The 12,555-nt window shown below is 41.7% G+C and overlaps 1 protein-coding gene across 1 annotated transcript in view; it reads left to right on the forward strand.

The window, feature by feature from the left end:
* The window catches only part of LOC124709029, a 737,074-nt gene that overhangs the window by 394,873 nt on the left and 329,646 nt on the right, over nucleotides 1-12,555 (forward strand). The window lies entirely within an intron of this gene.

Genomic DNA, 12,555 nt, shown 5'->3' on the forward strand with positions numbered 1-12,555 from the left:
TGGACCATTATGGGCAGCGCCCTACAACCATCTCAGGATTTTGACTATCTAACACGCCAGTTGGACAGAATTTGGAACGATATCTCTCAAGTGGACATCCAACAACTTGTCAATGGCACGTCGAATAACTGCTTGCATAAGAGCCAGAACTGGAGCAATGAGTTATTGACCTGCTCTTGTGAAGCTCTCCCTCTTGAACAAATCATCTATTTTTTCTGACATTGTAATGATTTGTTTACCTGTACATGTACACCACGTCTACCGATTTCCGTCCCATTCGGATAACTCCTTCGCAGTCTTTCGTCTTTCTGTCAACCACAACTCCGTCAGAAAATTTGGGGTTCATGATCACTGATCTGCACAACGCATTTCAGTTCTTGTTAGCCCATCCTCAACCTCCTTATAAATCGATCTTCACAGATTCTTCACCTGTTACGAAACAGTACTCTAAGTACTTAATTTTATACACCAGTCTCGAATATTCAGGGTGGTTATAATAAAACTTTCGATGCTTGAGTCAGTGTCTATTTACCGTATGGGTACCCCTTTTTATAGGAACGATGTTCAGACTGTTCGCTGCTGGAATTGCGCTGTTAGTAGTGTTCGTGCCAAGACTTGCCGTTAGGCGCCGCTAATGGTGCGGCGACGTAGCATCAGTATGTATTACAGTTGCAGCCAGTCAACATGGATCTGGGTAAGGTGCGGCTGTATTATCAAAACAACAGGTGCTTTTTTCTTCGCGGGTATCGGCGCATTAAAGATATACGGAGAAGTCCTCTTTCTGTTTTGGGGTTGAAAAAAATGATTCGGAAGTTCGAATTACCTGGCGATTTGGGAATTGTTCGTGAGAGCGGCCGACACTCAATACCGCCGCCACAAAATGTTGAAGAAGTAGCTGTTGTCATGGTTGAGAATGCTGGATTCAGTGTGCGATCTGCAAGCAGTGCACGATCTGTGTCACGACAGCTGAACATTCCATGGTCCATTGTTCGAAAAGAGCTGCGAACAGCTGTGAACTGGTGTCTCTAGTGCTGTTCCAGATTATCGTGTGTGCAGATGGCCGTCGTACTGACACCATTTGTAATCTAGACTAACAAATGTTACCCTCTCATTTGGAAATTGAAGAGTGATGGTTTATTCGTTTATTCTCTTCAGCATGTCCTTACAAATTTTTCCAAAAGGTTTCAATGTCCTAAGATCACCCATTTTTCGTGGGAGCTCTCTGAAGTAGCGAAAGTTTTTAATCATAACTACTCTGTACTTTCAAAATATTTCAGATAAACTTACTGCGTATGTCTGCAAGTAATATTATTTCTAGAACTGCTTCATAGAAATATTTATCGTATCTGCAGCTGCGGATAAGTCCAACAGGCTGTGCATTTTGGCCTACTGTCTGCTTTCTGAGTCAGTCGGCGATCTAACTGACGTCTCTGCGCCTCTGGCTGTTTCGTCAGCGTCGCTCTATAGATAACTGTGTAGCATTGTTACGCAAGCCAGTGACATGTTTTCTTCTCAGATATTTGTTGCGGAGGTCTGATTCGCTGTCACTGGTGAACGTAAGTCCTAGCTCCATGTGATCAGTCCCTCTCAGAACTTCATACACCACAAAAACAAATACAGCAATGTGACACAAGTTATGAAATGACTATAGGACCTTTTCCTTTACCACTCACAGTCTATTAAAAGAAATCCAGAATGAGTTGTGTAACGCAAATATTCTAGCGAATAAGAAATATGACACAAAAGCAAATGTCGCCTTCTAGTGGTAGATATAAATACGATCGAATGGTATACATTATTAGAAAACCTTGCCAGAATGTAAAATAGCTTTTGGCATCTTCCCTTGAATGCTGTATCTTATGTGTGAGTGCTTATTGTAGGCTGTAGAGTAGAAAGAGTAATCCCATGTCTGTGTTGCTAGTGACACTGAGAGAGAAGGAATTGGCTGCAGCACGGCATTTGCATATAGCACATTCTAAAAGTGTCAAGGCCGCTGCCAAGATTCTTATTCCAAGCGACTAACTAATAATTGTCAGTGGTATCAGTTGCCATTACACCATGAAGTTCTGCGGAGACAGAAGGTTAGCACGAAAGCTGGTATCAGAAACTTTATGCCAACCTTTTTCTTCGCCTCAGCGATCAAATAGAATGGTGAGAATTCTGTGCATTATCAGTATTCGAAACGACTTCTTCTGTTACCTGCTATAGTAATGAAGTACAATACAGAGCTCGCCTACGAACGTGGGTACCTTTGATTACCAGATAGTAGAAATATCAGGAGAATCATGATTGATATGGTGAAGACTTGCCATAGGGATGAGATCTGTGTGGGAATGGGTCCGTACAGCTCGTGAATTGGTTGTGAAAGTATTCCATACAGTTTTGTACGCAGCAGTTTTGCAACGGACTGTTCTATAACAGACCTCTCAGTTTCAATAGTACTGAAATCCGATTACAGGACTGAGGCAGAGGAGCTTTCGATGTTCATCAAGCCGCGTGGAAATGGAAAATAGTGTGGAGTATCTAAGCTTGAGACGGAATGGAATAGTAGGTTACAACTGTTCAAAAACAGACACGAATCGTTAAGGATCACGACGCTACAGGTAGATGAATTTACTGTAAGGCATAAATTTTAGAAAATCCGTGGTAAGGAATAGAGCTACGGAGAGCAGTAAGATATCATCCATTGGGGCTGTCTTTAAAGCCTGGTCTTAGTATTGCGAAATCCAGGAACAATGGACCGGACAGCGCTGTGTCGTCTTCCGGGAAAGCGACCGTATCAGCGCCTGGAAAACCGCCAGGCTGGCGTCGACTTCACAGCCGTCATAGAAACACCCTAAAATCCACTCACACAAGCAATCCCTCACTTTCTCCATTGGAAGTTTTAGTATTAGTAGTTTTATTCATCCGTGGATCCTTTTTACAGTGCTGCTGGACAATTTCAGAACAAAGGAAAAAAGAAAACTGCATATAAAAGGTGTTTAAAAAAGGCATCACCATTTCCTAAAGCGGGTAGTATTGGCCAGAACTAGAAGAAAAGTTCCTATAATTATGTGGCTGGAAACCAACACCTATTGAGATATGGGCCGATTTACATGAGATGAGTAATCAGTAGTATTCAGTGGTGCAGACAGGATTCGCAAGAGATGACCCACTGAATTTTCACAGTATGCACATATAGGCAGATGCAAATCCTCAAGCAAACATGGTGAGGCACCAGGATCAGTAACTCTCGGTGATATGCTCATTGGGCTATACACTTTACCAAGCGGATTAGTAGATGCAGTGATTCGCAAATTTTTCGCGATCCATTACCAGCTATTGGAGATCGTTACCCTTGCAGAAACACAAGAACTGTTGTTTGTGCAGGACGGCGTACCACCCATTTTCTACGGATTGTTCGACCGTACCGCAACGCAAAGTTTCACGGGTGAAAGACTGGTCGTGGGAATCCGGTAGAATGGTCTTCCCGTTCACCGTACTCAGCCGTTGGCCTTATAGCTATGAGGACATTTAAAGGCATTGGTGTACGCCCAACCCATCGACAATGTGGAGGCGTCACAGGAGCGTGTGACCTCCCCATGTGAGGCGTTTCAAATTGTGTCAGGTGCGATGGATAGAGTATGTGCGAAGAAGTGCTGAGGATGTGACAAGGTGCATGGCAATCACATGCAGCAGTGCCTATAGTGTCTACGTCTACGTAACAGGCTGGCCCGTATCTCAATAGGTATTTGTTTCCAGACATACCATTATGGGAAATTTCCTTCTAGTTTTCATCAGTACTATCCTGTACAGCAATTTGTTACACAGTTATACACAACTTGTGCACAGTCATTTACACACCTGCAGATCCCCCATAGTCCTCAATCTTTTTATGGAGGACTTTGAGGATATGGCCCTGAAAACATCTTTTTTGAAGCCTACTTGTTTTTTGAGGTACGTTGACGATTAGTTTCTTGTTTGACCACATGAAATACATTGTTTGAAATTACAGTGAAGTGAATACCCCAGCTAAATACAGGCGTTGAAAATCTGTGCCCCGACTGGGACTCGAACATTGGATCTCCTGCTTACATGGCAGACGCTCTATCCATCTGAGCCACCGAGGGCATCTTCATATAGTTAAGGCTAACCGGCCATTGACCTTCTTCTTCTGTACGGATGCACACGTATTGCCCCAACTCTTACGGTACTCGGTAAGATTGTCTGCCACGGCCGGCCGGAGTGGCCGGGCGGTTAAAGGCGCTACAGTCTCGAACCGCACGACCGCTACGGTCGCAGGTTCGAATCCTGCCTCGGGCATGGATGCGTGTGATGTTCTTAGGTTAGTTAGGTTTAAGTAGTTCTAAGTTCTAGGGGACTTATGACCACAGCAGTTGAGTCCCATAGTGCTCAGAGCCATTTGAACCATTTGTCTGCCACGAGTAATGAGTGTAATGGGCAGGGGCACTACGAACGTAGTGTGTGGACATTAAGTTGGAAATGTGGGTCTCACGGGGAGCGTGCAAGGGATAAGTCCTTGCAGTCGCACTGTCCTCTGTGCCCTCGGAGGCTCAGGTGGATAGAGCGTCTGCCATGTAACCAGGAGGTCCCGGGTTCGAGTCCCAGTCGGGGTACACATTTTCAACTGTTCCCGTTGATATTTATCAAAGCCTGTCGGCAGAGTAGGGTCTTGATTAAATTATCGTTACCCTTTTTGGATGTACTGTTTTATAAAAAATATGACCTAACTCTTGGACACAGAGTTTATAGGGAACCGACACATATTGATAGGTATTTACATGCTACCAGGTATCCACGATGGTAAAAGAGCATATGCTATCTCGGATGTTGAGAATTTGGCACAGGAGTTGCCACATCTTAAGCATGCGTTTAATCATAACGGCTATACGCGCAGACAGATTCGATGTGCTTTTGAGTTTGGACCGGTGCCTAAACCAGCTGAAGACACTTTATGCCAAGATAGGTAGGCTTTCGAAGAAACATAAAATCAGATACGTATTCCGTCCGCCAGCTGAGATTAGAGCACTTCTTTGTTAAGTACGATTTAGGTTTGAGGAAGCGTGGCGTTTACAAAATACCATGCGAGTGCGGTAAAGTATACATTAGCTAGATTATTCGTACCGTCAATGACAGATGTGTTGAACATCACAGCCATACGCTATTATTACAGCCTCAAAAATTTGCAGTGGCTCAGCACTGTCTTACAGAGGGACGTAGGTTGCTGTACAGTGAGACACAAGTGGATGCAAACGCCTCGCGCTACGGGGATTCTGTTTTAAAAGAAGCCGTCGAAATCAGATAATATCATTAACCATGATAACGGATACCCGCTAGGTAAAACTTGGAATCTTGTTTTATCAGATATGAAGAAACAGTGGCATCTGAATCGGCCGGCTATGAGTAACAATTTTTAGCGACATAGCGCTTTTCGACGTTATTCATTGCTGGAGGCGCTGCAGCTCTTCTTGCACCAGGGGGCATCAGCAACGATTGAGCCCATGCGCATTCTGCCTTAGCTCATGCCCCTTCATATTTTCGCTGCATTGTAAAGGTTCCATCGTTCGCAGTTTGAATCAGTTATCGGCGAGAGCAGCTTAGCTTTTGTCACCTGACGATAGCTGCCAGACGGACCGTGGAAATACTGTGTGCAAATGGCAGTTTCATCCGGCTGATGACCTGACAAGAATATGAAGTACTTACTGTTATAGTTTGACAAGGATTTGGCGGGTAGCCGGTAATCGTCTTACAGTAGGAGCCAACCCAGCATTTTATTCCAATTAACGCAGCAGACCACTTGCAGAAACATTTCTAATGGAAACTTAATAAACATTACATCCAATTCATTTGTTGTCTTCTTCTTCCTCGTCTTCCTGGCTGTTTATCATGAAGTACTTCAGTCCGTTAAATTTCCTTACCGTTGGTGACAACTCTCAGCCAGTAACTATTTTTTTTCCTTCAACAATTTTTGGTGCGCTACCTCAGGTATCTCTTCGAAAAGAGCGCATCAGAATTAGTGCAAATTTTTGCCTTGTTTCTCTTCGGAGACATGTTTTTTCCAAAATTTCGGTTTTTCATGGAGGTACTTCTCGAAATTTTGATCAACAACAATATTGTCTTCAGCAGTAAACTAAAGAATAAGCTTGTTCCACTTCATTCTTTTATCTTAGTAAATTTATTTTATTTTATTTTATTATTTTTTCCATGGCGTTTCCTAATAGACACCATAACCAATATGCAAACATGTTGACGCTGTTCTTACTGAATACAAGTACAAAAAAGTAAAATTAGTTGACACACATATTCTACTGCAGTTGTCTATCACATACGATGGACACACGTTGAAGTCCACACGCAACAACACAGATTGTAGAGGTTACAGCAGCGGTTACCTTCGATGCAGTATGGTCTCTACCAAGATGCTCAGTCAGTGGGTTACTAGAGTTGAAGAAACTACGAACACACACTGTTGCTGATATAATGAGCTGTATGACGGAGTGTTTAGGACACTGCATTCGTATTCACGAGTAAGAGGATCTGTCTCCCGGTCAACCTGACGCACTTTGTTTAAATCCCCTTCTTTTCTCTCTATCGCCAGTGCTACGGACATCGACGGTGAGTTAAACTCGAAACCCATTTAATTTATTTGTGATCGCAGTTATTTGAGATGGATTGCTAGCACGGAGGTGAACCCCGATCTCTGCGAATACGAATGCAGTTCCATAACTACTGCGCCACGTACCTCGACAGCTTTCACAACGATGAGGAATTACAGTGCAAAATTCCTTTCTTGTTCTTAATATCGTGTGTTTATTACGACAACGTGATTAGTTTTATAATATTTCACTTTCAGATAGCTGATGCAATAACTCTCCCACAACATATTGGTCTTCAGGAATATGCTGACAGCAGTTAAATAAATGAATTAAACTCACGATGTTAATTAAGAAGCTGTTGTGTTATAAAAGCAAACTATTATTAGATGCATGTCCCTGCATAAAAGTATTTTAACCAGTTTCGGTTCGGTATTTCGACACCTTTCATATTCTATAGTGTGTCCTATTTTGGAGCAAAAACAAAAACAGATCCGTAGGCGCTGAATATTTGATCGGTGTAATGAATTTCGATCATAGTTTAACCACAGATGATTTTCCCATTGCCTTCGTCCCATTCGTGAATAATGTTGGAGGTGGGAACTGCATTGTCAGATGTGACGCTGATAATTTCTTACATTACTAGTAACGACATGCTGTTCTTTTGTAAGGAACTGTGTAAAATTTTGTGCATTAACTCTTCTTCAGGATCAATTAATTCGAGTCGACTGCGAATACGAGCAGTGTGCTAATGGCTACAGGTGGTTCAAATGGTTCAAATGGCTCATATGGCTCTAAGCACTACGGGACTTAACATCTGAGGTCATCAGTCCCCTAGACTTAGAACTACTTAAAACTAACTAACGTAAGGACATCACACACATCCGTGCCCGAGGCAGGATTCGAACCTGCGACGGCAGCAGCAGCGCGGTTCCGGACTGAAGCGCCTAGAACCGCTCTGCCACAGAGGCCGGCCGCTACAGTTAGAAGCTTTTATTCGAAACAGCTCTGAAATAGCGGCGTGTGTGACTTCATCAAAGTCCAAAGAACTGTAAAAGAACGGAATTTTTAAGTCTTGTTAGAGTATATGCAGTATTGATCATTTGTGACAAGTTAAAACTGTATCGGACTTTGACACCTGTCTCTGTGGCCAGTCAGTGGTCCTATATTTGCTCGCCTTGAGCACTGCGTGAGATAAGCACGCGTCCGAGTTTAAATCCCGGTCTGGCATTTATGGCAAATCAATGGCGCACGCGCGCCCAAGAGTAACCAAATGCATCATCAGTAATAAAATAAACTTGGAAAATTACTATAGACAGATAACATGCAAACGACCTCAACTTCGTAGCTCTTAGCGAAGGAGGCTGCTTGACGTTAAACAGTGTACATTGAGAAAGTTATAAACTAAATCAGTGACTGACTGCACATAATATACTCCCTCTCGAAATTTACAATCCTCCAATATGATTTCTTGTAGCAAGCACGTAGGAAATTTCTGTAGTGAGATATCTGCAGTGATACATGTCTGGGAAAATGATAGCTTCTAGTGTTGAATATAATACTACAGTCTCCAATACATACATATGGCAACGCGTGGTACACATCAAACGAAAAGCGATGACCAACTGCAGAATTTTATCACATCACTTTTCACAAACAAAGTGCAATAATCCCGTAATTGTTTTTTGACGATGGCATGGTTCTTAGATGTCACGTGGAGTCTTAACACATTCTAAAACAACCTACAAAAAGGCTTTGCCCTCTGGGCAATAATCGGTAACCAAACCTAAAAGTAATATAAAGTAATCTTCACGAGTAAATCACAGAAAATGTACAGAAATGACCGTTTCAGTCACGTTACTGACAGATAAGTGAAGTACTGTAATAATTTTTAAGGTAAAATAACTAGGAACTGGTGTAGATGTAGCGTTTGTTGTCTTTAAGATTCGGGGTGCGGGCACAGTGAGCAGCCTAGTATCTTTCAGAACAGTAAAAATGTCTCCTTCGCAAAAGGCTGATAGCAGAACAGCGATAGCTGATTTTAACAAGAATTATTGTTTTATTCACATATTTTCAAGCAATTGCAACAAGGTCGGCGTGAGTGAAATTAAATGTTACTTCATTTCAGTTGAATACCTTTGTAGTAAATGTGATATTTTATTTTTTTTCTGTCCTTAGCAACTTCCTTCAAACTTCACACTCACCTTCTTGTTAAGTATTGTTTGTCGTTCTACGTGCTTAGTAGTCTCTACTGCTTCCTCTACTGCTACATTAATTTTTCCTAATAACTATTCTTTCCTCATTTAGAGACCGGACACAAAGTTGTTTGTGCGCTTATTATGCCTTACATTTTTTTCATCTGGTCGCTTAATTCCTAAGGGCTCATTCCATAATACAACATCAAGTATTTTCAGGTTTTCCATCCACCTCAATTGCAGCCATGCGTTATTGCGTATGGGTTACGGAAATTCTGACTTTATTCGAAGTCCATATTTGCAAAAAAGAATATTTTACTTTCTTGGTTTGTCCAACTGAGTTTTCATCTTCCTCTGTTGAGCACATACATTAAATTATTACACGGAGGAATCGAATGACATGCTGTATATTATACCACTTGGAAGAGGTCGTAGAACTACGGTTGTCTGAATTAGGGACATGTTATTTTCGGTAATCAATGGGCTGGGACGTTGAAGGAGGTACTATGCCGTACATATAACTTTTATATTTATGTGCAACATGATGTTCCAGGAGATTTGATGATGGCAATGTCAGAAACACGTAATACCAAAATAATAAAGTCAGCTTGCATCCAATCAATGTCTTTTTCGTCAGAGACCTATTCATCGGTTCCCTGAATGCACATATTCTCAACATGGCCGGATACCTCCTTCATATCGCAGATGTGATACCAAGTGTGACTGGTAGAACCAACAGTACATCACTCCTCTTTGGAATGCAAATCAATCGCAACATGCCAATCAATTAGCCTCGTGGTACAGCTACTTGTTAGATATCAAACGAATGGAGACACTATATACTGGAAAACAAGAGGACTAAATATTTCTGCCGCAGTCAGAGAAAGGCGCCTAGAACCCTCTCTCTCTCTCTCTTTCTCTCTCTCTCTCTCTCTCTCTCTCTCTCTCTCTCTCTCTTTCTCTCTCTTACTCACTCTACTGCAATTGAAGCGCTGTGCTCTTGAGTGCACTCTTCCAATTGGGACACTCCGTTCTTACGTCCGGAGCCGACATCTGCCGTATCCTGAAATCAATTAAGTGGTATGTGACGTCCGCGGCAACAGAAGAAATTAACCTTGCATATGGAAGGCGACGGCAGATATAGGACGCAGCGTGTCTGGAACCACAGAGCTGCTCCCTCTGACCCACGATATTGTCGGGGCTCTAAGCCAATTCGGCGCCTCCGCGTGCCCAGTCATTGCGTAATTGCACTATTGATCTCCAGCGCATTTAGCGACTATGAAAGTGAAACTGCAGTGACCCAAGTTATTAAGTACCTCTTTCTGAAGTCAGTATGTCAAGGCTCCTGTTACGACGAAGATCCTGCTAGAAGAGATTTTTAGGGAAACGGAAGGAAATAAGACACATACGACGTGCTTAGAAATCTTATAAAACTTCGTACGAGCATCATCGGTATATGCAAATCGTGGTGATAGCATGGGTAATGGAACTCAGGTCTGCATCAATATCTCCATGTATAATGAATCGTCACCGAGAATTTGTGGTAGCATCAGAGAAAGATGCCTTGCAATTATTTGGTGAGAACAATGTTTAACGTTTAACCTCTTAGTTATAACAATAGGCAGAGAAATGTCACGTGGCTGAGACCGTCAGCTTGTGAGTAAAATTGGTAATTATTTTCGTTCGAAGTGTTATCTTTGCGTTCGACAATAGCTTTCAGGAACCATGAAGAATATGACTATACATAAAATAGCGCCCATTTGTCCTTGCATACCTCTTCAACTTTAAACGCTGTCATAAAAGGGAACCTTCTCTTTTTAATTGGTCATTTCATTTTACCACTAAAGAGCTGCAACTCAGGCCTTGAAATATACTCCATGTCGGTACCTGAAAAAATTTCCTTTAAGTGTTTCCTCTTCCAAGTACAGAATTGTCATAAAATATGAAATATTAAACAGTCGGCGTTGTTACTTCGCAGTCATTCTGCGGTGTTAATGAAACGTGTTGCTTTAAATAGATCGGACACAACAAACCGTTTACTGATTTAGCATAATACTACCCTTGCCATGTTTTCTTCTATCACAGTATTCGATTTGTCTTTTATTCCATCGTCTTAACATAGGACGCTGAAATCCTAGGGTGTTATACTTAGAACAGACCTCATTGTTTAGTTTTACAATGTTACTAAAGGGAATTTCACATTTTACTGCCGGATTCTTAACTAAACTTACCCGCGCCAGAAAAAAACAATATCGTCGGTCACACTGCTTCGCCAGCTGCAAAGGCACTTTTATAATATTGAAATACACAAGAAAATCTTACATACAACAGCTGTCAATAATCGGAACTCCCACGAATGAGCTAAGCAGATGCTATACAATATCACAGTCAAAGGCATCAGTGCAACTCACGGTATTGACAGATCGTCCAACCTGGTCAGGACTTGCACACTGCGAATTCCGTACGCACTTAATTATGTGTACAGACAGTTCAGACATTTTGGACATCGAGGACCTAGGCGATTTTTGCCTTTTATCAACACTGATACTGGCAACATATCAGTCCCAGGGATTCAAAGACTTTCGAGAATGTTTTAATTTCAAGTTTGAAGTCGGATAACAAATGACAATTTTTTTCGTGTGATATAATTACACTCTAACAATTTCGGATTTTAGCTTGCCCCGTACTGTGAAACCCCTCTTCTTGCCAAATTTCATGATTCTAGACCAACAAGAAGTCCTCACAGGTTTTGATGAGTTAGTTTGCAAATATCAAAACATGTGACACAAATGGCCGTATCTTTTGATTGTATTGACTTAGAAGCTGGCGTTTATTTTACCGCCAAGGCACCATAAATCTTAGTACGTGACATAAATTTCAAACTGACATGTCTTAACAGACGGATGGACAGACAGTTTGATAACAAATAACAAAAAGCTTCTTTGTTTGATGTAATTATAAATTAACAGTTTCCCGATTTTTTTTTCTTTTGGTTGTAGCCTGAAACCTTGCTTTTGACAACTTTCATAATTCTAGGTCAGTGGAAAGCACCCATTAGATTTTGATGAGTTAGCTTGCAAGTGTCAAAACATATGACACAAATAGCCGTATCTTTTGATTGTATTGACTTAGAAGCTTACATTTATTGCACCGCTAAGAGACTGTAGACATTAAGATGTGACACAAATTTCAGCTTGATACGTCTTCCCTTTCCTGAGGAAAATGGTCCGTTCCTGAGAAAAATGGTTTTGGATAGCTGGACAGACAGACAAGCAGGCTGACAAACGGACGGACGGAGAACAGAGTGATACTCTTAACCAACCGATGTAAGGAACACTAAAAAGTGGTACCTTTCCATCGAAGCTCACGCATAATCCTCTTATTCCAACCTGCTCGTAAACACCAAATACTTTATAAATATTATAAAGTACTAAGTACGTCCCTATAGATACGAGGACTATTCATAAAATTTCGTTTGTCACTTCAAAAAAATATAATTGCGTATTTTTTATTTGTTTGCAGTTAAACGCCTGAAATCCTGCTATACCCTACAATCCACGCGCCACAGTACCGAAGCATGTCGCTGGAGGACGAAACACATAATGGCACAACCCATTGATGATATCGAGTATCGTGCGGTAATTCGTTTACCGCAGCAACGAAAACGTTGCATCTGTGACAGGGGATTTCAGATCACTTCTTTAGCTGTCTGCATTGGTCTGACACGGCCACATCGTTTCCCCTGCTGCCGAAAACGAGTTACGCAC

The sequence above is a fragment of the Schistocerca piceifrons genome, chromosome 1, assembly GCF_021461385.2.
Source record: "Schistocerca piceifrons isolate TAMUIC-IGC-003096 chromosome 1, iqSchPice1.1, whole genome shotgun sequence".
Taxonomy (NCBI): Eukaryota; Metazoa; Arthropoda; class Insecta; order Orthoptera; family Acrididae; genus Schistocerca; species Schistocerca piceifrons.